The 25265-nt window shown below is 39.9% G+C and overlaps 1 protein-coding gene across 1 annotated transcript in view; it reads right to left on the reverse strand.

The window, feature by feature from the left end:
• Positions 1–19498: 19498 nt before the first annotated feature.
• LOC124552233 (pre-mRNA-processing factor 40 homolog B) overlaps positions 19499–25265 on the reverse strand; it is a 177493-nt gene continuing 171726 nt past the window's right edge. Inside the window, exon 17 of the mRNA XM_047126510.1 lies at positions 19499–20583. The gene's annotated coding sequence lies outside the window, so the exon portion shown is untranslated. The remainder of the gene's footprint in view (positions 20584–25265) is intronic.

Raw genomic sequence — 25265 nt, forward strand, 5'->3', positions numbered from 1 at the left:
TAAAGACACGTGACTTATAGGTGAGCATTGCCCTTTAGAAAAATGGCATCACAATACTATCCCATAGGAGAAGGCTGACCAGATTTCAAAGAGAAAAAACTGGGACACTTATGTTTATTCTTTATACTTAATTTCATTACTACATTTATGCCTACATTTCTTGCCACTTACTGTGATATTTTGAAATCGGTAATAGGCATATGAAAATGCAGCATATGAAATACCCATAGCAAGAATGTATTTCTTCATCTTGTGAATTGTAATGCAACATGTAGATATAGTTTCTGCAATGTTTAGTTACTCACTAGGTACTTAGGAACAATTTGTTAGTTCGAAAACTACGTAATATTGCTAATATTACTAATATTAAAGATTTCATTTGACTGCAGACTGTTAGGGTTGGTTGGTTGGGGTTATAAAGGGATCAAACTACAGTGTCATCAGTCCCTTACTGTCAGGGAAAGCGTGCATAGGTGACAAACACTATTCGATAAGCACTGCTAACACTCAGCACATCACTTACATTCTTCACAAAATTAACTTATGTATGGTGGCAGGCCCGTTAGAAGAAATGGTTAAAGTGATGCACCTTTATATCTCCTTAGGTTTTAGTTTTACTTGTCTCAAGGGCCATATAGTAGAAGGTAAGCAAGTTAGAGGTGGGGGTAGGTAATGCCTACACATTTCTTTTCAACATATCTCTTACACTTTCTTTAGGCATAAGGTGAGTTAAACTAAATGTGATAGTCTTATACATATATTTCTATACCATTCTATTTCTAGGAAACTTGTTTTTCACAAATATTTAATTAAATGAGAGATATTATTGCGCGCATTTTGTTTCTTGATTAAAAACTGGGGCACTTATGTATCCTAAAAGATTTTCTCAGAACACCAGGACATTTATGTGAAAACCTTCTATTGATGATTTTGAACCTAGAGTTTCCATTGTAATTATAACTCTGTCATTTACGTACTTGCTGATGGTGTGTACATGTACAAAGTTACACTGACACTCAACCGTGTCTTCCGGGTGCTTTGCTTTCCTTCTCAGACAGTGTAGCAATGATAAATCATTATGGATTATTTGTAGCTATGTATAACAAAGAATTGTGATGAAATAGTAATTTGCTCATTGTTACACTCATTAGTGTACATAAATACAATGTATTTTATTCAAAGCAGTATGACTTTACCGTGAGATATGCATATACAGTTTTCAGTATAATCTTGATGAAATGGACCTTTACTTACTGATACATTTGTGTATGTATCATAACTACAGTGTTTATTTTTTAAAGCAAGACTGCTTTAGCCTGTGCTCTCATACTGTATTCGACAGGCTCGTATAACTCTGAACCTCAGTTTCTTGAAACTGTTTGAGAAGCGCATTGTATGGAGCAACTTCTGTTAGTGTAAGTTGTCAGGTTTCAGACTTAATGGAAGGCTTTCTCTGCATTGATTTTATTTTGTGCGTATTGGTGTTTGATCTACATACCATGCACCCTGCATTATATTACATTGGTGGTGCGTCTGCTATTGTGTAAGTATGCACAGAGTACATAGTAGATGATATCAGACCATAAAAACACAGTCTTTGTCGGTATAGAAAATAGAATTATGTATTTTGGTATGGTTCTCAACCCACTGTTTAAAAATATGTTTTACAATCTAGGACTCCCTTTACTGAATACCCTGAGTAACTTTTCTCATGAAATTGTTTGTGACTATTAAATGTTACATGTAAGTCAAGTCAGTAGCACCAGTTTCTGTCATTCAGGATTTTGATGTGTACCAGTCACCCTAGTTGGAGGTGACTTTAACCTGCCAACTATAGACTGGGATGTCTATGGATTCATTGTGGGGGGTACAGACAGACAGTCATCGAAATACTTTTGAGCACGTTTCCTGAAAATTACCTTGAGCAGCTAGCTCGGCAGCCCACATTCAATGGAAATATCTTAGACTTTGTAGCTACAACTAGGCTGGACCTTATCAACAATGTCAGTATACAAATGGGGATTAGCAATCATGATGTCATTATAGCAACTATGATTGTGCAAATTAATAAATCAGTCAAGAAGGCTAAGAGAGTGTTTCTGCTAGACAGAGCAGATAACCAGTTATTAACATCTTTCTTAGACAGTGAAATGGCATCACTTGGTATCAGTAAGATGTAGAGGAATTATGGGCAAAGTTTAAGCAGATTGTAAATCATCATCTGGAGAGTTACATGCCTAGTAAGTGGATAAAGGATGGAAAAAACCCACCATGGTTTAATAAGGAATTTTGTAAGGTGCTGAGGAAGCAGGGGCTATTGCACTCCAGGCTCAAATGGGGACACACAAACAACAATGAGCGAAGCTTAGTGGTGACACGTGCATGTGTGAAAAGATCTATATGCAAAGTATTCAACTACCACTGACACACCTTAGCAAAAGATACGGCAGAGAACGCGAGAAAATTCTGGCCGTACGTAAAATCGTTTAATGGGTCTAAGGCTACCATTCAGTCCCTTGTTGGCCAGTCTGGTGTGGCAGTTGAAGATAGCAAAACAAAAGTTGAAGTTTTAAATTTCATGTTTCAAAAATCATTCACAAGAAGAACTGTACAAACATACTGTTGGAGGGACGCCCTTATGAACAACATAGAAATAAGCATTCTTGGTGTAGAGAAGCAGCGTAAAGATTTGGAAACAAATAAATCATGAGGTGCGGATGGAATCCCAGTTCGAGTTGACAAAGAATACTCTATGACATTGGCTCCTTAGCTGACTTGCATTTATCATGAATCCCTCACACAGCACAAAGTTCTAAGTGGCTGGAAGAAAGTGCAGGTGACTCCAATATATAAGAATGGTAAAAGAACAGACCTGCAAAATTACAGACAAATATCCCTAACTTCTGTTTGCTGCAGAATCCTTGAACACATTCTCAGTTCAAATATAACAAACTTTCTTAAGGATAACAAGCTTATGTCAACAAATCATCACAATATTAGAAAGCATTGCTCTTACAAAACTTAGCTTTCCCTTTTCTCACATGATATACTGAGAACTGTGGAAGAAGGGCAGCACACAGATTCCATATTCCTAGATATCCACAAAGCATTTGACACGGTTCCCAATTGCAGACTGTTAACGAAGGTACGAGCGTATGGAATAAGTTCACAGATACGTGAGTGGCTCAAAGACTTCTTAAATAATAAAACCCAGTATGTTGTCCTTGATGGCGAGTGTTCATCAGAGACAAGGGTATCACCAGGAGTGCCCCAGAAAAGTGTGATAGGACCACTGTTGTTCTTTATATACATAAATTATTTGGCAGACAGGGTGGACAGCAGTCTGCAGTTGTTTACTGATGATGGCCTGGTGTACGGTAAGGTGTCGAAGTTGAGTGACTGTCGGAAGATGCAAGACAAATTAGACAAAATTTCCAGTTGGTGTGATGAATGGCAGCTAGCCCTAAATGAGGAAAAATGTAAGTTAATGTGGATGAATTGAAAGAACAAGCCTGTAACGTTCAGATACAGTATTGCTAGTGTCCAACTTGACACAGTCAAGTCATTTACATAACTGGTTGTAATACTGCAAAGTGATACGAGGTAGAATGAGCATGTGAAAAGTGTGGTAGGGAAGGCAAATGGTTGACTTCGGTTTATTGGGAGAGTTTTAGGAAAGAGTGGTTCACCTGTAATGGCGACCGCATATGGACACTGGTGCAATCTATTCTTGAGTACTGCTTCAGTGTTTGGGATCCGTAGAAGGTCGGATTGAAGGAAGACATTGAAGCAATTCAGAGGAGGGCTCCTAGACTTGTTACCAGTAGGTTCGAACAAAACTTAAGTGTTACAGAGATGCTTCGGGAACTCAAATTGGAATCCGTGGAGGGAAGACGGCGTTCTCTTTGGAAAACACCATTGAGAAAATTTAGAGGACCGGCATTTGAAGCTGATTACCGAATGATTCTGCTCCCACCAACATACATCACAGGTAAGGACCAAGAAGATAAGGTATGAGGAATTAGGGCTCACGCGGATGTGTACAGTCAGTCATTTTTCCTGCCCTCTGTTTGGGAGTGGAATAGGAGTGGAAATGACAAGTAGTGGTACAGGGTACCATCCACCATGCACCTTACGGTGGCTTGTGGAGTATCCATGTAGATGTAGATGTAGATTGACAGTTAGTTGAACATAGAATGATATAGAAACCTTTAAATCCTAATTAGCGTGCATTAAAGTGTATAACACAGAAATTTACAGTAAAACTACTATTTTATTAATCTAGATCGCTATATAAAGACAAGAAGTTATTTAATGTTGTTTCCAAAAATCTCGAATATTTCTTGACCAATTTACTTCACATTTTTACATAATACTCTAATAAACATACCGACAGGGATAGGTATATTGTTTTAAACAAGAATGTACAGGTTTTTCTCTTATAACTGGAAGCGAGAAAGAAAATACTATCTCTGATTTACTGTGAAAATGTGTGCTTTCCTTTTCTTTCTTGCAGTAGTTGCTTCAACATCATTATTTCACATAGTTTCAGTCTGCAAATGGGTATCATTACAAAGTTTCAGACTATTCAAATTGTGTAGTATTGTTATAATCATATAGAGATAAGCTATAAATACAACCTTCCCATATATACAAGTTTTCTGTTAACCAGTGTGAGGAATAGGACAAAACGGCACATTGTTATTTATACAATTTTTGTCTAAAATTATATGTAAACAATATAAAGGGTGGGGTAAATACAATTTGTCCAGTGGATATGATTGAATGTGAATGTATGCCCTGTAACCACATCCCGTGTATGCCCGCCACATGATCCACATCAGTTCAGAGCATATTTGGGGCTGTGTCCCTGTGAGTGGAGCAATACAAAGGGGATGATGGTACTCACAGTGGAGCAGCAGGTGTTCGTTATGGAAAGCTATGTGACAAAAGTCGTGGAAATGGTGTGGTCAGTTGTTTGCTGAGAAGTCTAATGGAGTCAAAGTGCCAGCAAAGAGTACATGCAATACTTCGTCCGAAAACAGCATCAGACAGGATCCATTTTTAACAAGTCAAAAAATATTCTGAAACACGCCCCCACAAGACAATGTTGCTGTAGTTCGCCAGAAAATGCTTCAGAGTCCTACCAAATCAACCTGACACCTGTCACAAGAGACCATCACATTACATGTATTGTGCGGACAAATAGTCCACTTGGACCTGCACTTGGATCCCTACCAAATGTCTGTTGTTCATGCATTAAAATCAGATGCTCCTCAATGCCTCCAGTTTTGTGAGTGGCTGTTCACTGAGATAACAACAAACAGCTTGGACATGGATATGTTCTTTATGTCTAATGAAGCCTGGTTTCACCTGAGTCTTTATGTCAACTCACAGTATCACATGTTCTGGACAGTGGAGAATCTGCTTAACTTCCACAAAACACCATTGCACCATCAGAAAGTAGGGGTTTGGTGGGCAGTGCCTACATGCTGTGTTATTGGTCCTATCTTTTCTCATCAGATGCTGGCTTCGGCACATTACATTGCCAACATTTTGAAATGATTTATGGCAGCATTAATGGAGAAGGAAAAGATCTACAGTTAGCTCCAACAGCATGTAGCAACTGCCCATAGAGCCAGCCAAACCTTGGAGCACATATACACAATCTTCATGCCTAACAGGGTTGTTAGCAGAGGTCAATCTGCTTGCAGCCCTAGCTGGCCACCCAGGTCACCTGATCTGTCGGTGTGCGACTACTTTGTGTGGGGAGCCCTCAAGTCTAAGGTGTATCACAACAATCCTCATAGTCTTCAAGAACTGCAGCAAAAAATTTTGGACAAGATTGCAGCAATTCCAGCAGTCCTGCTTCAATCTGCCTTCAGCAACTTGCTGACCGGGGCCCAAAAGTGCCGAGAGATGAATGGTGGCCACTTTTAACGTGCGCTATAGTCAGGTTACTACTGTACTTCCTTTCCTCTGCTGTGTTTCTTTGTACCCTGGAACTCTGTTCTCCAGGCCACTTTTATTTGCCCCACCCTGTATATGGGAAAAATAATTTGGCTAATAGTTCAAATGCCCAGCTATCAGATTTAAAATCAACTATGAGAAGAAAGTAAACTGCACATTTTCACAGCACAGCATTTTCTTTCTCTCTGTTGGTTTCAAAACAAAAACTATATATTATTGTTTATGAAAAAATATGTAGCTTATGTCTGTCTGAATGTTTATTAGAGTATCGTGTAAAAATTTGAAGTAAGACAGTGAACATCTTTTTGAGATATTTTTCATTCATATTCTGCATGATCTATTACAATTTTGAGTTCCAAACCTTCAAATTGGATGAAGTCAAAACAAGTACCCCAAATTTGCATCCTGGCACATTTACCACAGATACCCAAGATTAGGGCATATATTCAATTCCCTTACATATTTAGCAATTGGAAAGCATTGCTGGGTTCACTAGTGTAATACACTCCTGGAAATGGAAAAAAGAACACATTGACACCGGTGTGTCAGACCCACCATACTTGCTCCGGACACTGCGAGAGGGCTGTACAAGCAATGATCACACGCACGGCACAGCGGACACACCAGGAACCGCGGTGTTGGCCGTCGAATGGCGCTAGCTGCGCAGCATTTGTGCACCGCCGCCGTCAGTGTCAGCCAGTTTGCCGTGGCATACGGAGCTCCATCGCAGTCTTTAACACTGGTAGCATGCCGCGACAGCGTGGACGTGAACCGTATGTGCAGTTGACGGACTTTGAGCGAGGGCGTATAGTGGGCATGCGGGAGGCCGGGTGGACGTACCGCCGAATTGCTCAACACGTGGGGCGTGAGGTCTCCACAGTACATCGATGTTGTCGCCAGTGGTCAGCGGAAGGTGCACATGCCCGTCGACCTGGGACCGGACCGCAGCGACGCACGGATGCACGCCAAGACCATAGGATCCTACGCAGTGCCGTAGGGGACCGCACCGCCACTTCCCAGCAAATTAGGGACACTGTTGCTCCTGGGGTATCGGCGAGGACCATTCGCAACCGTCTCCATGAAGCTGGGCTACGGTCCCGCACACCGTTAGGCCGTCTTCCGCTCACGCCCCAACATCGTGCAGCCCGCCTCCAGTGGTGTCGCGACAGGCGTGAATGGAGGGACAAATGGAGACGTGTTGTCTTCAGCGATGAGAGTCGCTTCTGCCTTGGTGCCAATGATGGTCGTATGCGTGTTTGGCGCCGTGCAGGTGAGCGCCACAATCAGGACTGCATACGACCGAGGCACACAGGGCCAACACCCGGCATCATGGTGTGGGGAGCGATCTCCTACACTGGCCGTACACCACTGGTGATCGTCGAGGGGACACTGAATAGTGCACGGTACATCCAAACCGTCATCGAACCCATCGTTCTACCATTCCTAGACCGGCAAGGGAACTTGCTGTTCCAACAGGACAATGCACGTCCGCATGTATCCCGTGCCACCCAATGTGCTCTAGAAGGTGTAAGTCAACTACCCTGGCCAGCAAGATCTCCGGATCTGTCCCCCATTGAGCATGTTTGGGACTGGATGAAGCGTCGTCTCACGCGGTCTGCACGTCCAGCACGAACGCTGGTCCAACTGAGGCGCCAGGTGGAAATGGCATGGCAAGCCGTTCCACAGGACTGCATCCAGCATCTCTACGATCGTCTCCATGGGAGAATAGCAGCCTGCATTGCTGCGAAAGGTGGATATACACTGTACTAGTGCCGACATTGTGCATGCTCTGTTGCCTGTGTCTATGTGCCTGTGGTTCTGTCAGTGTGATCATGTGATGTATCTGACCCCAGGAATGTGTCAATAAAGTTTCCCCTTCCTGGGACAATGAATTCACAGTGTTCTTATTTCAATTTCCAGGAGTGTATAAAGTAGTTTGGATGGTTTAAGAAATAATCTTGAACAAAAAAGAAAAAGTGAACAGGTGCTAATAACTCCACAATAGTTGAGTCTCTTTTCACTCCACTAATGTCTTCCTCATCCATTTTAAAGATGTTCTCATCATCAATAACAAATTTCATTGATATTACTTCCACCTCAGAAAATGGTTGCTATGATACACATCCGTTTGCAAACAAAGCATAATTCCACTTTCAGCCAAAAAGCATCACCAGCACAAAGTCCTTAACAATAAATGTTTCACAATTTGTGATTTCACACATTTCTTCCTCTGATTTTTCGTTTAATTCAACAGCATCCAGTTTGTCTCCAGTCCTCCCAATCTTCTGAACTTACAGAGCTTTTATATTCACATCTTGTCTTTCTTAAAGGTTTTTCTTCATTCTTTTCTTGGCTCTTTATTCTTTCTCCATAGTTCTCCTTTCTTTCTCTTCATCTTTTTTTTGTATAGTTTGCTTACCATGCCTCAGAAGTTACTACTGATGGAATTTTTTGTGTGTTTTCTTGGTTTGGTGGTTGTTTTGGGCCACAAGACAGCCTTTTTTGAAATGTGAAGGTATTTCTGTCTGAAGAGCATTTTTCAGTATCAGTGGCCCAGACTCCAAACTAGCCACACTAGTCTGTCCTGGGTACTTTGGAGAACTAGCAAATGTATTTTTGAGAAGGCTGAGGTCAATGAAATTAGTCAGTTTGTTGTTGTAACTTTGAGGGGTGCTCTAATATGATTGGGCTGGGATTTCTTCTCATTAATTTTACCACAAACTCCATGTAACAGACATTCAGTTTCTTCAATGCTTCTGGTTTTTCAGTTTTTGTTGAACAGTTTGCTCCACATAAGGAAAAGTGGAGGTGCCTGTTTTGTCCACATCTCAGTTTCTCACTGCATAACTGTTTTGAAAAGTTGCCAGTTTTTCAGCTGAAGTAATGGATTCCAGAAACTGTAAACAGTATGAAAGATTAATAGGCCTAGATATCACTGGAGGAAACCTATTGGTATTTTCCATATTCTTGGGACAGTTTTGTTGAAGTTTACATTTGTCGATAATCCAGAAGTTCTAAAACCATTCCACATTGTTTGTTCAATAAAGCACGGCAGGTCTTCCTTTACTATAAATCCAGTTTTTTTCCAACTTATTCCAGAGTTGCATAAGTGACATTATTTCATGTACTTTCTAGTCTTATTTTAATGGATGAAATGCAATCACATTTATTAGCTGTAAAATATGTGTAAATTTAGGCAAAATGCAATAAGCACTATATCATTCTTAGAACAGAACTCAGACAAGTGCAAAGTAATGTGAGATAGATGATCGTCAATTAAAAATATGATTGGCTGTTCCTTTATCAGTTATCCAAGGCAGGAACATATTTGCCATGCATTCATAAAACATGGAAACACACATCCAAACACTTTGAAATTGTCCAATCCCCCATGTTCTTGGTATACTGTTTGCTCTTATGCCACAAATTCTCTCATATGAAAAAAAAATCATACTAAGAGCAAGATACCAGCACAGTTTTCTATTAAAAGCAAGCCTACAGCCTCATCTTTCGCTACACTGTTGTTGTTGTTGTTGTTGTGGTCCTCAGTCAAAAGAGTGGCCTGCTGCAGCTCTCCTTGCTACTCTATCCTGTGCAAGCTTCATCATCTCCAAGTAACTACTACAGCCTACATCCTTTTGAATCTGCTTAGTGCATTCATCTCTTGGTCTCCCTCTACACTGCCCTCCTATACTAAATTTGTGATCCCTTGATACCTCAGAACATGTCCTACCAACCGATCCCTTCTTCTAGTCAAGTTGTGCCATAAATTCATCTAATCTTCAGCATTTTTCTGTAACACCACATTCAAAAGCTTCTATTCTCTTCTTGTCTAAACTATTTATTGTCCGTGTTTCACATCCATACATGGCCACACTCCATACATATACTTTAAGACATCCTGACACTTAAATCTACACTTGATGTTAACACATTTATTTTCTTCAGAAACGCTTTTCTTGCCATTGCCAGTCTACATTTTATATCCTCCCTTCTTCGACCATCTACTGCTTTAAATGTCTTATTTCCTAATCTAATTCCCTCAGCATCACCTGATTTAGTTAGTTTTGCTTTTGTTGATGTTCATCTTATATCCTCCTTTCAAGACACTGTCCATTCCGTTCAACTGCTCTTCCAGGTCCTTTGCTTTCGCTGACAGAATTACAGTGCCATTGGCAAACCTCAAAGTTTTTATTTCTTCTCCCTGGATTTTAATTCCTACTACAAATATTTCTTTTGCTTACTTTACTGCTTTCTTAATATACAGATTAAATAACAGCAGGGATAGGCTACAACCCTGTATCATTCCCTTTCCAAATACTGCTTCCTTTACATGCCTCTCAATTCTTATAACTGTCATCTAGTTTCTGTACAAATTGTAAATAGCCTTTCACTCCCTGTATTTTACCTGTGCCACCTTCAAAATTTGAAAGAGAGTATTCCGGTCAGTATTGTCAAAAACTTTGTCTAAGTCTACAAATGCTAGAAAGGTAGGTTTGCCTTTCCATAATCTATCTTCTAAGATAATTTGTAGTGTCAGTATTGCCTCAAGTGTTCCAACATTTCTACAGAATCCAAACTGATCTTCCCCGAGGTTGGCTTCTACCAGTTTCTCCATTCGTCTGTAAACACTTTATTAAACTGGCTAATGGAATGTTGTCTACTCACAGGGCCTTGTTTCAACTTATGTCTTTCAGTGCTCTGTCAAACTCTTCATGCGGTATCATATCTCCCATTTCATTTTCATCCATGTCCTCTTCCATTTCCATAATATTGCCCTGAAGTACATCGCCCTTGTATAAACCCTCTATATACTCCTTCCACTTTTCTGCTTTCCCTTCTTTGCTTAGAACTGGTTTTCCATCTGAGCTCTTGATATTCATAAAATTGATTCTCTTTTCCCCAAAGGTCTCTTTAATTTTCCTGCAGGCAGTATCTATCTTACTCCTAGTGATACATGCCTCTACATCCTACATTTGTCCTCTAGCCATTCCTGCTTAGCCAATTTGCATTTCCTGTCAATCTCATTTTTGAGATGTGTGTATTCCTTTTTGTCTGCTTCATTTACTGCATTTTTATATTTTCTCCTTTCATCAATTAAATTCAATATCTCTTCTGTTACCCAAAGACTTCTACTAGTCCTTGCCTTTTTACCTACTTGATCCTCTGCTGCCTTCACTATTTTATCTCTCAAAGCTACCCATTCTTCTTCTACTGTATTTCTTTCCCCCATTCTGTCAATCGTTCCCTAATGCTCTGAAACTCTCTACAATCTCTGGTTCTTGAAGTTTATCCAGGTCCCATCTCCTTAAATTCCCACCTTTTTACTGTTTCTTCAGTTTTAATCTACAGCTCTGTGGTCAGAGTCCACATCTGCCCTGGAAATGTCTTACAATTTAAAACTTGGTTCCTAAATCTCTGTCTTGCCATTATATAATCTACCTGAAACCTTCCATTGTCTCCAGGTCTCTTCCATATATACATCCTTCTTTCGTGATTCTTAAATTAAGTGTTAGCTGTGATTAAGTTATTCTGTGTGCAAAATTCTACCAGGCAGCTTCCTCTTTCATTCCATATTCACCTACTTACTACATTTCCTTCCCTTCCTTTTCCTACTATTGAATTCCAGTCCCCCATGACTATTAAATTTTTGTCTCTCTTCACTATCCGAATAATTTCTTTTATCTCATCATACATTTCTTCAATCTCTTGATCATCTGCAGAGCTAGTTGGCATATAAACTTGTACTACTGTAGTAGGCATGGGCTTCGTGTCTATCTTGGCTGCAATAATGCATTCACTATGCTGTTTGTAGCAGCTTACCCGCGCTCCTAATTTTTTATTCATTATTAAACCTACTCTTGGATTACCCCTATCTGATTTTGTATTTATAACCCTATAATCACCTGACCAGAAGTCTTTTTCCTCCTGCTACTGAACTTCACTAATTCCTATTATATCTAACTCTAACATATCCATTTCCCTTTTTAAATTTTCTAACCTACCTACCCGATTAAGCAATCTGACATTCCACGCTCCGATCCATAGAAAGCCAGTTTTCTTTCTCCTGATGATGACGTACTCCTGAGTAGTCCCCACCTGGAGACCCAAATGGGGGGCTTATTTTACCTCTGGAATATTTTACCCAAGAGGACACCATCATCATTTAACCGTACAGTAAAGCTGCACGCCCTCATGATAAATTACGGCTGAAACATGGACCTTGCCATTGGTGGGGAGGCTTGCGTGCCTCAGCGATACAGGTAGCCGTACCGTAGTTGCAACCACATGTATATGTTGAGAGGCCAGACAAACAAGTGGTTCCTGAAGAGGGGCAGCTCATTTACAGCAGTTGCAGGGGCAACAGTCCGGATGATTGACTGATCTGGCCATGTAACATTAACCAAAACAGACTTGTTGTGCTGGTACTGCAAACAGCTGAAAGCAAAGGGAAACTACAGCTGCAACACTGTATACAGCTTTATTCCCTTTATCTGTGATCACTTTTCCCCCTTTATCACATAAAACTTCAAGGCTAACAGGCCATGGTTGATGTTTGAAACTTTCTCCTAATGTTTCATCCGAAACTGTGGAAGACACCTTCAGAGGTAAAGTGCCAAACTGTGGCCACTTTACCTCTGAAGGTACCTTCAGAGGTAAAGTGCCAAACTGTGGCCACTTTACCTCTGAAGGTGTCCCCGACAGTCATAGAGGAAACATTGGGAGAGATATTTACATCTTCACCACATCCTATTAGCCCAAAGTTTTAAGTGATGTCAGTACTGGCAGTGAAAGCTTTCATTCTATGATTTCAATCTGTGTGTTCCTTATTTCAAAAAAATAGAAAGTACTTTGTTTCAAATGCTGTTCTATTTTTGCAGCCAGTTACAAATTTGTTGATTACAGACATTTCCACACATAGTTGTCAAGTTTGGTGTTGTTCTTCCATTTAAAACTGGATTTCTTTTCATAAATGGTGCTGCCTGGTATTCCATTGGTAAATTGGTTTTGTCTTTTTACTTTACCTATCATCTGCATTTCTTTTGTTACTGGAAGGTGCCCTTTTGCAGATGAGAAAAGCTGCTGGACTAGACTATTTTCTTCATCCTCAGTCAGCGTAGTGGAAGAACAGTATTACACAATTTGGGACTTTTGCTGCTTATTTTGTATTACGGTGTTACCCTGGGCACACCAACCCATTTGGCTGCTGTAGCCATTGGGGTGTCTGCCTTGACAGCTTCTACAGCTTTTGTAATTTATTCAGGCTTGTAATCTCTCTTGGGGGCCCTTACCTGGAACAAACTGCTGCAGATACTGACAGGGAGTTGTTCCAGTAAGACACTGTGCCTTAGATTGGTATCAGAATTAACCGAAATAAATTTCCATTAGAAGCATCGATAATGTAATTAATGTTTGTAACGAATATGTAAGCAACATGAAAAATGAAATGAATATAGATGTGAATTCTGTCTCAAAATGCAAAAACACCAAATTACCAAATAAATAATATTTTATAGCAAATTGTAACCATATGAACTATTTTAGCTGGGACAGTTTGAAATAGCTTTATTTTCTGCATATAAATATTGAAAATGTAACATATTTTCAGGTACCGGTATTGCACATCATGTTTCAAAACCCAGTTTGGAAAGATAATGTGCATAAGAATCTGTTTGTAAAACAAAAAGTGCATGGACACAATGAAGTATCACTGTGCTCGATGCTGTAGTGCTGTGCCAATTGTGGGTGGTCGAGTTGTCTGTATAAGATGTGTCCATAATGCAGAATAAAACCCAATTGGGGGACCTAATGTCTTACCACAAGCACATACATTTGTCTGCTAGTTTAAGTTCAAAGGTCAGCTTAATGCACAGTGTAATGTGGCAGTTTTAGGTGTAAGTGTTTTGAAATTTTGGTTGTATCAAGTAGTGGCAGAGATGGAGGCTGAACTACCTCACTTACGACGATGCCGACCTCAACAAGCCACTGTATGGTAGCAGTTACTGAATGCTTTGTGCTGTGTATTGCTCGTTGTTTTCTTTTCTTACTAGGAAATTAGTGAAGAGACTAATTGTGGTCCATCAAGGGTTTTGATTATGACCTTTGCAACATCAGTGGTCCCGAAGACCGTGTGTCAGCTCAGCCTTGAAAAACAGAACATCAATGTAGGCTGGCAGTCCGACGAGAGGAAGGTGCACCTCATTTCCCCACACCGCTCCCCACCCCTCTGAAATTTTAATTCTACTTTGTTTACACTTGTGGCCAACTGCCAGTGTGTACTGTCCACACTCTGCAGCTGTAGAGACCAGAAAACAAAATGTATTTTGACTCTGCCGCAAGTCTTCCTCTAATGTGCACATAGAGTTAGCTTTGGTTCTACTTCTGTGCTGAATATCTTGTCGGTTCTATTTGTAGTGCAATCAAGTACGGGTCAAACAGCTATTAACACCTACAAAAGATCAAAATCAATATTCTCCAGAGTTTGTAATTATCAAATTGGGTGGGAAAAGTAAAATAATGGCAAGAAACACCTTAGATCAGAGAGGCATTCTGTTCACTAGCAGGCAAATGCTGCTGCTGCTCAACAATCATTTGTTGAAAGCTTAATGAAACAATGAAAAATCCGTGATGTAATGTAACAATATTATTAAAAGAATAGTTGCTACTCACCATACAGCAGAGATGCTGAGTTGCAGGTAAGCACAACAAAAAGACTGTCACAAAATAAGCTTTCGGCCACAAGGCCTTCGTCAGAAATAGTCACCCCCCTCTCCACACACTCACACACACCCCCTCTCTCCTCTCCTCCCACTCTTTTCTCTCTCTGTCTCTCTCTCTTTCTTTCATGGCTGAAGCCAGAATAGCTGCCAGACTGAGGCCACGTGTGCGTGTGTGTGTGGTGTCTATTTTTCACAAAGGCCTTGTGGCTGAAAGCTTACTTTGTGACAGCTTTCTGTTGTGCCTATCTGTGACTCAGCATCTCCGCTATGTGGTGAGTAGCAACTATTCTTTACATAATATTGTTGAAAGCTTAAATAGAGCCAAAAGAAGAAAACGAGCAAAGACCATTTTAGGAAAAAACTGTTTAAGTTTTTGCAAAAGCAAACATTCCAGTCAAAAAGCTCCCCATTCACCTCTTTTTTAAACAATTTCAAAGCCCTAAGCCTCCATCTTCAGGCCCGTAGCTTGACAATCTTTGAAATTTGTATTTCTAATCACTAACACACACACACACACACACACACACACACACACACAAAGTTAGATGCAAAATTTGTCAAAAATAGATGTGAATTTCATCAGAAAGAGATGCTACATTTTCAGGTCCCTACCAATATGTTTTAAACTCAATGTAAAATTAGAACCATTATACCAGGTGTTGACAGAAGGTCCCAAAATTTGGAACATCACAAAAAAAAATGATGTACCAGCCACATACACTCGTCCCTGGTCTTATTTTTAACAAGTTTCTTTACTTCCTACAGTATTGTGGATGAGTCCGATATAATACTATTATTTTATTTTATTTGGAGATCTTACATATCATGTACAAAAGAAAAACCTTACTATAATGCTTGTGGTCACAAAAATAGTGAACATTGTTCTCAGAAGTCAACAATCACTTCACAGTCTATTTTCCCTTTAAAAAAAATGGTTGTTCAGGATCTCCAAACCTACGGTGTTGTCATATAGTAAGACAAAAAATTTCCTGTATGCATTCCAAAGAGAATGATTTTACTACCTTTATTGTTCAACAAAAGTGAGATAGGTATGCAAGACTGGGGCACTGTCAAGGAATGGTGCCTCTACCTTAATGGCAGCAGACCATAAATGGAATTCTTTTAGATTATTGCAGGAAATAATTTAAAGAACTTTGCAAAAACATCTTTCCCATGAAAGAAGCCCAGGAGGGGTCTGTGGGTTGCGCAACACGGCTACTGGCCGCCGCCACCACATCTGTCGTGCCCGACTCTCGGACACTTTTCTGCCAGTAGTCAGCTGCACACGCGCTTCCCCTTAGTTAAGTTGCCACCTGACTAGCTTCAGCTTATCTTTACCTTTGTTTACAGTAGGTGCTCAAAATGATGCCCTTCTGTGATAAGAACAGCCTGACATCTCCTGAACACATTAGCAGTCACCCAATGAATTTTAGCTGCTGAAGTTTGGGAAATGACTAGCCGAACCCTGTCTTCCAACTCTTAAGAGCTTGTGGGGATTGGTTGCATACACCTTGTCTTTAAACAGCCCTCAAAGATAAAAATCACAGATTTGAAAATGAGCAAGCCAGTTAACTATCCTATCATCAAAAACACTTCCTATTGCTGTTTGAAGCACCCCATGTTGAGTTGCATGGGAGTCTGTGAAGCTACCCTTTGGAGAAGACTAGGGATGTTCCTGTGATGGATGCACATCCTCAAGATGATTTCCTGGGAGCAGCAGGTTGCAGATAATAGTAGTGGCAAACACTGTGCCATCGTGTTCGTTCCATGTACTCTACACTATCATTAATTGAAGGCTCAAGTAAGTGACTAAGGAGTCTCGAATCCTTTGGGAGGTCGACATACCTATTTTGACGTGATGGAATCTATCCCCACTGAGTCAGACACACTGAGGATTTTTTTCAGCTCAAGGGGACCGATGAATAGGAGCGTTAACGCAATGGCCACTGTGCATGCGGCAGAGACTGATATGCTCCAGAGGAGATAGTGTGACCGTTCTGCTCGGAAGTCAAGACAAAAGATGGAGCCATCTACATTTGGTTTACAAGTTGTTTTAATCACACCTGACCACTGCCTTTGCATGCTTGGCTCGGTCATTAGAACACCTGACTTGTACTAGGAGATAGCAGTATTTGAGTCCCCACTCCAATGTAAGCTACTGGATTTGCTAATCCACACCAGGCATTTGGTGGGACAATTCTTAACACAAGTCTGTAGCAGATAACCCTCCTTGTTTGTGTTAGCTTTGTCAGTGAGATGTGAAACACCTTACGTCTTTCTCAACTCTGCAGTTTCTTTGGAGGGAGCACTCTGTTTTAAGAATACATATCCTGAAAAGATGCTTTCTTATCTGTCATAAACCACCTGAAAAAAGCAGTTGTTAGAAGTAAAACACTCAGTTTGGAACTGCATATTTCTCTGGTAATATGATGATCACAGTCCAGGCAGCTTTCTCAGCCTCTGGATAGCATTATTTGCATATACACGCGAAACTGTGACACACAAACTTCAATCTGAAAGTGACGCATAGGCGCACTTAAATACAAACAATTGCATTAGATTTCGAACTCTAGTACACGTAACCTACTAATAAAGGTAAATGAACAGTGCAATTCTCTGTTTTTATAGTGGAATTTCCATTATAAAAAAAACACAGTGTATTCATTTATACTCAACAACCAGAATTTTTTGAATTACTGTACATTTCATTGTCTTTTTGAGGCATAACAGAATAAAGCATTAAATACAGTAATATGAACTCCACCTGTCTCCACAAACATCCCACTGTGAGCTTTATATATCTATCAACTATGGAGGGATGACTTAACAAGAACCTATTGTAAGGAAGATAAAATCTTGTCAATGACAAAGTCATTGGAAATATAGCACTAGTCCTGATTGCACTGGGATAGGGAAGGAAATTAGCTCATGTCATTTTCAGCAGAACGATTCCAGCATTTGCTTTAACACAATTACATCAAATAGCAGGCTTTAGTAGCAGAGGAAAAAGAAGTCAAAGTGCAGGGCAGGGTAACAGTGGGTTGTTGCTCTACATCCAAAAACCACACTAGCTGATATGCATTAAAACTGATTTCACAGTAACCAGTAGGGTATATAAATACTGTGTTATTGGGTTAAGGAAATGAGGGGAGAGCCTATATTTGTCAGGGTAGAAGGGAGTTTAAGTAACTGTCTCCCGCTCTCCACATGGGAGTACAGTGTCTCATCAGTGCACTATCATGTTCAATGAAAAATAGGATTCTGCTCTTTTTATCGCTATGCAAATGTTACCCCTAGAACAGCAGCTACATAAAGAAACATTCCAAGTCCAGGGAGGTGGAAAAGGGTAGCAAGGAAGCAACTGCGATTCAAATTTTAAAATAATCCGTATTTCTGGAGGTAATTGTGTTTTGTATGTACGAGGGTGATTTGAAAAGTTCTCGAAATGGAATACTGAAAATTTTTTAATTTCTCAATGTAGTCACCTTGTAGATTAATGAACTTGGTCACACGAATTCCAGTGCCTTGATTCCATCTTGAAGATGAGTTTCCTCCAGGCCTGCAAAATAGTTGTCAACTCTGGCTATCAATTCTTCACTAGAGGTGGAAGTCTGATGGAGCCATATCAGATGAATAAGGTAGGTGTGGCAAGAATTCATACCTTAGTTTGTGTAATTTTACAATGGCAACAGCACGTGTGCGGGCATGCATTGTCTTTATGGAAGATGACTTTCTTCCTTGCTAAACCTGGCCTTTTTTCGTGTATCTTTTATTGCAGTTTGTCCAGGAGGTTAGCATAGTATTCTCCAGTAACTGTTTGCCCAGTGGGGAGACAATCTACAAACAAAATCCCCTTCACATCCCAGAACACTGATGCCGTGACCTTTCCTGCCAAAGGAATTGTCTTTGCTTTCTTTGGTGGCAGAGAATCAGCATGTTTCCACTGCTTTGACTGTCGTTTTGTGGTCTGGGGTATACTAGCGCACCCGACTTTCCTCCGTGGTCACAAACCGGCACAAAAAATCTTGTTGGTTTCTCTTAAAACGGGCCAAACATTGTTCTGATACGCCCATTCTCATGCGTTTTGGATCCAGCATCAAGAGTCAAGGCAAGCATCTTGCAGAAATTTTCTTCATTTCTAATTCTTCAGTTAAAATGTGATATACCCTTTCAGATGACATCTGGCAAGCATGAGCAATTTCATGCACTTTCAATCCGCAATCCTCGAACATTTAGTGCACTTTTGCAGTGATTTCTAGTGTAGTGACACATCTTGGCTGACCACTGCATGGGTCTCTGAGCTCTCCCTACCAAATGTAAATTCATTTGTCACTTGGAAACAGTTGAATATGAAGGAGCAGAGTCCCCCAGTGTATTCTGGAAATTGGCATGAATGTCCTTTGCTTTCATACCTTTCTTTACGAAGAACTTAATCACTGTTCAAATCTAGATCCCCCCCCCCAATCTCCACAAATCACTACGTGGGAACAACAACAGAGTTTCATCACCGCCACAGCTCTCTTCCAAGAGCACTGACGTGGCACATGTTTACAGGCAACAGTCACCGAACATCGCATGAACAACTCGTTGCGCTAGTGCTGACCTCTCATGGTGATACTGAGAACTTTTCAAACCACCCTGGTATATACAGATGGATCACAATTCACCAAATACAGTTTCTGAGCAGCTAAAAAGCACACAAAATGGAGGATAAAGTACTTAGCAACCACTCATGGCAGACTAATGTTTTTATTTAACATTGTAGTCTATAAGAATGAATAAATAAAATAGTCAAGTGCATCTCATCGTTTTCTTAGAAAAGTATTCATTTTATTTTACTGCTTCCGGTACATATTTTGACAGTATAAAAGTTACAGACGTCCACTGTGTTCGCTGAACATAATTACAAACATGTTCGTACAATACGCTGCACCAAGTGTGGCATGATTAGAAACTGTAGAAGCACTTCAGTCAAGCAAACTAGATCACTACAATTCACTAACTGCACAAATGGTATTTATGAACTTGTTGGGCAAAAACCATTTAACATCAATCGCAGCATTACGTGATGAGCTTTTAACTCCTGCAGAAATGTCCAGTCACTGAATGTTTTCTTCTTGTGAGCCTGCTTGACGCTAACATAATTTAGGTGTGAAACGGGAAACTTATTGAGTAAATGCATCAACACTGAAAACTGTGATATCCTTGTCCCCACACACATTACTCCTTAGATGGTAACAATTTCCAAAATGAGTTTTTAATTCTTATACAAAAACTAGACACAAGCAACACACACACTACCTGGTACTGCATTTTATCTTATGGTTTGGGATGCTTCTCATGTTTTAAATTTTAATTATATTCAACTCCAGTACCTTACATATATTAAGTCCTTTGTTGAACTTGCACAACTAGTAATTTTTCACTTCCCAATTTAAATAAATGTCTTCAAAATTAATGTGTACTTTCATAATATAAAGAGCAATAAATTTAAAAAATTAAAATAAAAATGTAATTTTTGTCAAAACCCAACTTCCTCCAGTTAGGAAAACACACAATTATGACAATTATAAGCAACTGGTAGAACAACGAGTAAATACTGATACTGAGAGTAAATATGCACTGAAATAATCAGTGCAGGTACAAGCTCATTATTCTGTATGCAGACTCTTTACAATCAATGATTCTTCTGTCTGATAAAATGTCTGGCAGTAAGGGTATTGTGCAAACCATCATAGTTCTGTTCTCATGTAAAAGAGTTTCACAGCATCTCTATTGGCACGTGTTCCTATTCCAGTGACTGTTTCACTTCAGGTGGCTGGAAAGTCCAACAGGGGTGTGGCTTTAGGCACGACTCGGATCAGAACTGTGGCCATTTCTGCAGTTGGTGATCCTGAAAGATGTAGAGAAAGCATTAAGATCATTTAAACTGAGCACAGAAAAGCTGCTTGTGTATGACTAACATAAACAGCTTTGTAACGAACGAGTTCACTTGTTATTACCTTTCTTTTATTTTATCAGTTTCTAAAACAATCTGAACATGGCTGACCAATCAACATGCAGTAGTGCAAAAGGCAAGAGAACAGAATAGGTAATGTGAGGAAATGTTATGTAGAAGGAAGAGTCATCCACATTTTGTGGAACTAACTAGACAAAAAATGCACAAACATCAAATACTTCAAGCAACTTGTAACAAGAATGTGATGTAAACACAACTATTGCATTTAAATATTAGGAGTAAAGATATCTTGCTGTATAGCTGATGCCTCGAGCAGTTCTGGCACAAATAAATGATTCAGAAACATTCCTCAGCTGAGCCGAACTTTGGCTAATAATGACACAGTGTTTTGAATCTCCATCCTCAATACAAATTCATAATACACATTGCCAAATGATTGTATCTGACTTATTATTAAAACACTATTTAGTATCCAACCAGAGAATACATTCAACTGAAATTGAGAAACAGCCTTACATTTTTTATCTTTTTTCAAAACTGTTCCTGAATATAGAATAGAATGCACTTCCTCAAGTGGAATGTTGTTGTAATAAATATTATTGATTCACTACAGTTGATACAGGATTTGTTAATGGAACATAAGGACAGGCTACTAGATTAGCCAGTATTTATGCAGTTCACAGTGATACTGCATTTCTGGGTGTACTGTAACTACACAGCAACAATTAGGGAGGTGAGGAAGACTGGCCTTAGTACCAGTTGATGGATTTTGTCATATCTCCTAAATAGCTTTCACATACGTATGTAGGTGGACAATTAAAGAAACAAGAGTTTAATGTGTAATCCAGAATGAGATTTTCACTCTGCAGTGGAGTGTGTGCTGATATGAAACTTCATGGCAGATTAAAACTGTGTGCCAGACCAAAACTCTAACTTGGGTCCTTTGACTTTCGTGGGGAAGTGCCCTACTGACAGCTACCCGAGCACGACTCACGACATGTCCTCACAGCTTTACTTCCACCAGTACTTCATCTCCTACATTCCAAACTTCACAGAAGCTCTCCTGTGAAGTTTGGAATGTAAGCAATGAGGCACTGGAAAAAGTAAGGCTGTGACGGCGGGTCGTGGGTTGTGCTCGGGTAACTCCATCAGTAGAGCACTTGCCTGCAAAAGGCAAAGGCCCTGAGTTCCCAAGTCTCAGACTGTCACACAGTTTTAATCTGCCAGGACGTCTCAAAATGATCTTTTCTAAGTAGGTGGCACTTTTGTTCTGTAACAGAACCACTTTCCCAATGTAAGTAAATGTAACACCCTGGTTGTACAATGTTCCAAATAATAATAAAAGAGAGACCAAGTGCACTTGCAAGAAAACACTACATGGTACTGACACAAGCTATCAGGCATAGGGCAAAAGGAGGAACTACAAAAGAAATGGCAGCAGTGATGTGTGCAACTCATTAAAGGTATTTGTATTTGTATTGCTGAGGATAATCAAAATCAAAAACTTGTACACTGAAAATTAAAGTGGATGGGAGTAGGAGACTACTGGACGAATAACTACATTGGGTCCCAGAAGAGATGAGTCATTGAGGTCGCAGCTGGTGAGCCATATCACAGTCAGTTAATCTGTGACCACCCACTTACATCGTGATCTGCCCAGAAAGTACTACACTACCTGGCACATATGAGTAGCAGAAATTGCTACTCAGCAGTTCTCTCAGTGACAGTGATTCGTACTGAGGATCGGACTACTCAATGAATGTGAACCCATGCAGAGTGCCAGTGTTACAGGTGTGAACTGTCCTATACTCAGCAACCTATTCACTGTGACCTGCCTCTGGAATGTTTGCAGTGCACTGTGATGGATTTATAAGGGCCCATTTGAATTCCTTCCCCATTTTTCCAGATACGAGCTTGTGGCCACCTTGACATCAATACGACAATAAATCCCAATCTTCGTTTCTTCAACTAGGTCCCGTGCTATGTACTGCCGATTATTCCTATTATTGCTTCTTTCTCTTATCTGCCTACAATTTCTTTGCAACTTCCACTATCAACTACTACTCTTCTTTGTTACATTATTGAAGCAGTTCTTCTTGGTGTTTTCATACGTGATCCTAACACTTGACTGCCACATTTACCATAGATTCACTTCCTTTTTATTACACATCAGATGGATTTCCTCCAACAAGTCACAAGTAATATAGGTGCCAATTTCTGGCATTCCCAACTTCAGCAAACTCGAGAAAAAAGTTCAGACATTCCAAAAGCTTCAGATTTTCTTTTGGATATTTCTTGCATTCTGACTACATTTATGTCTTGAGTAACTATTTTGTCTATTAATTTTGATATCAGAGATATTTACAGAAAATAAGAAAATAATCTTTACTGTCAGACTTGGCCACACTCTTAAAGGTAACTTCTTGAGTATACATGTAGACAGTGTTGTTTACTAACTGTGGAGCCTACTTGCTCTTCACATTTACTGGAGTACAACTACATGAATTACAGCACGATTACAATTCTTTATAACAAAGTACATTTTACAACAGACCGTACAGCTATGCTGACTGGTATACAGCAATAGCTGTTGGAGATGCCAAGTCACTGTAACATACACACAGTGTCATAAATACACATACCATGAAATATTTAGAAGTGAGATCCTACAAATAACACTCTTGATACTGACTGCATGTGACATTACAGATAGATATTGCCATGCCTTTCCTTCTCTCTCAATTTCTGCTCTTTTCTTTCCCTCCAGTGATCATTTGATATTTAAATTGTTTATACACACCAAGTTAAACCACGATTCACATTTACACCTTACAGTAAAAGTGGCACATTCTGAATTAACATATGGTCATCGGCAGTCTGTGTAATGTAAATCACTTCTGATTTCTTGTTTTTAAAAGAAAGCCCAGGATGGTCGATTTAAGTTATAAAATGGACACTGGTACAAGTGAGTTACTGTATCGACCAAACAATGGAATGAAGAAAAAAAAAAAAAACACACACACACACACCTGATGAGAACATTCTTGTTTTAGTCACACATCTGCTCTTAAGGAAAATCTTACTAAAAGAAGTCTACTAGTATCAAACACTGGCATTAATTTGAGGAAGAAAATGTCAAGAATGTATGTCTGCAGTACAGCGGACTGTGGGAAAACGAGAAAAGAATAGAGTCAAGTCATTTGAGATGTGGTGCTGGGATAAGGACGTAAAACGTGTAAACACCAAGGAATGTCCTCTGTGACACCTACTTCAGTGGTAGGTGGTAACAACTGTAGGGGAAAACACCAGAAACATACTTGTTTTGATAATCAGCAACCACCCCCCCCCCCCCCCCCCCACACACACACACACACACAAACCACACGAGAGAGAGAGAGAGAGAGAGAGAGAGAGAGAGATCGTAATCAGAGGGTCACAGCACCTGTCAGATATATGAAATATCAGTTGCGAATAGCTGATTATCTGAAAGTAGTTATTCAGAGAAAGACTGTTTTCAACACAGGTAGTGCTAAAAGCATTTTTCTCATTAACAAATAATTAGCAATTTACTGTCTTGATCTACTACATCTTTTTCTTCTCCTCCTCTCTTACATTAAAGGTATAAATAAATTACATGGAACTAAGGCAAATTAGCTTATGAAAACAAATCAGTGACAGTAACATTTGTACGAGTGTCTTGCACATAATAAAAATTTTGAGGCAATGTTTATAAGAACCAGGGTGCTCACCAACTATGTGGACCTTTAATTCATCAAAAGGTATGAGTCCTATACGAACAGTTCTTGTGTGAATTGCTAGATTGTTTTTGGCAGACGTGTGCAATATTTTGGCAACACATCTTGTTACTATCAGGCATGATGATAGATTGCTTTGAGGCAGAAGCACTCATTCTGTACATGAGGACCAAAGTTCCTCCTCCTCCACACCCACCCCTGTCCTAAAGCTGACTCACTTTGCACACTAAGCTCTCTTTTACCACAATTTTAACAATTCCGGCCTCTTAATGGAATGATTTTCACTCTGCAGGTAGGAGTGCACAACAGACTCAAACTAAGAATCTTTGCCTTTAGCTGGCAACTGCTTTACCGTCTGAACCACCTGGATCCAACTTGTGGCCCACCCTCAAAACTTTACTTCCCCCACTACATCTTTCCTACTTTAAAAACTTTGCAGAAGTTCTCCTGCACATCTTCCGAGACTAGTACTCCTGGAAGGAAGAACACTGTGGAGAATTTTCTTAGATGCAGCCAAGGAAATTGTTTCTAAAATGAATCTTTCACCCTGCAGCAGATAGTGTACTGGTTCAGGGCTCGAGTGCCAAATCGGCACTAAGCTTTAATCACCCAGAAAGTTTCGTATCAGTGCGTACTCCACCGCCAAGTGAAAATTCATTTTGCAAACAATTCCATAGGCTATGGCTATGTCATTCCTCCACAATACCATTTCTTCCAGGAATTCTAGCCCAGCAAGGCATGCAGGAGAACTTCTGTGGAGTTTTGGAAAGCAGGAGAGGAGTACTCACAGAAATAAAGCTGCAAGGACAGATTGTAAGGCATGTCCCGATTCCTCAGATGGTAAGAAAACTGCCTGTGAAA

This window comes from Schistocerca americana, chromosome 10, assembly GCF_021461395.2.
Source record: "Schistocerca americana isolate TAMUIC-IGC-003095 chromosome 10, iqSchAmer2.1, whole genome shotgun sequence".
Classification (NCBI taxonomy): domain Eukaryota; kingdom Metazoa; phylum Arthropoda; class Insecta; order Orthoptera; family Acrididae; genus Schistocerca; species Schistocerca americana.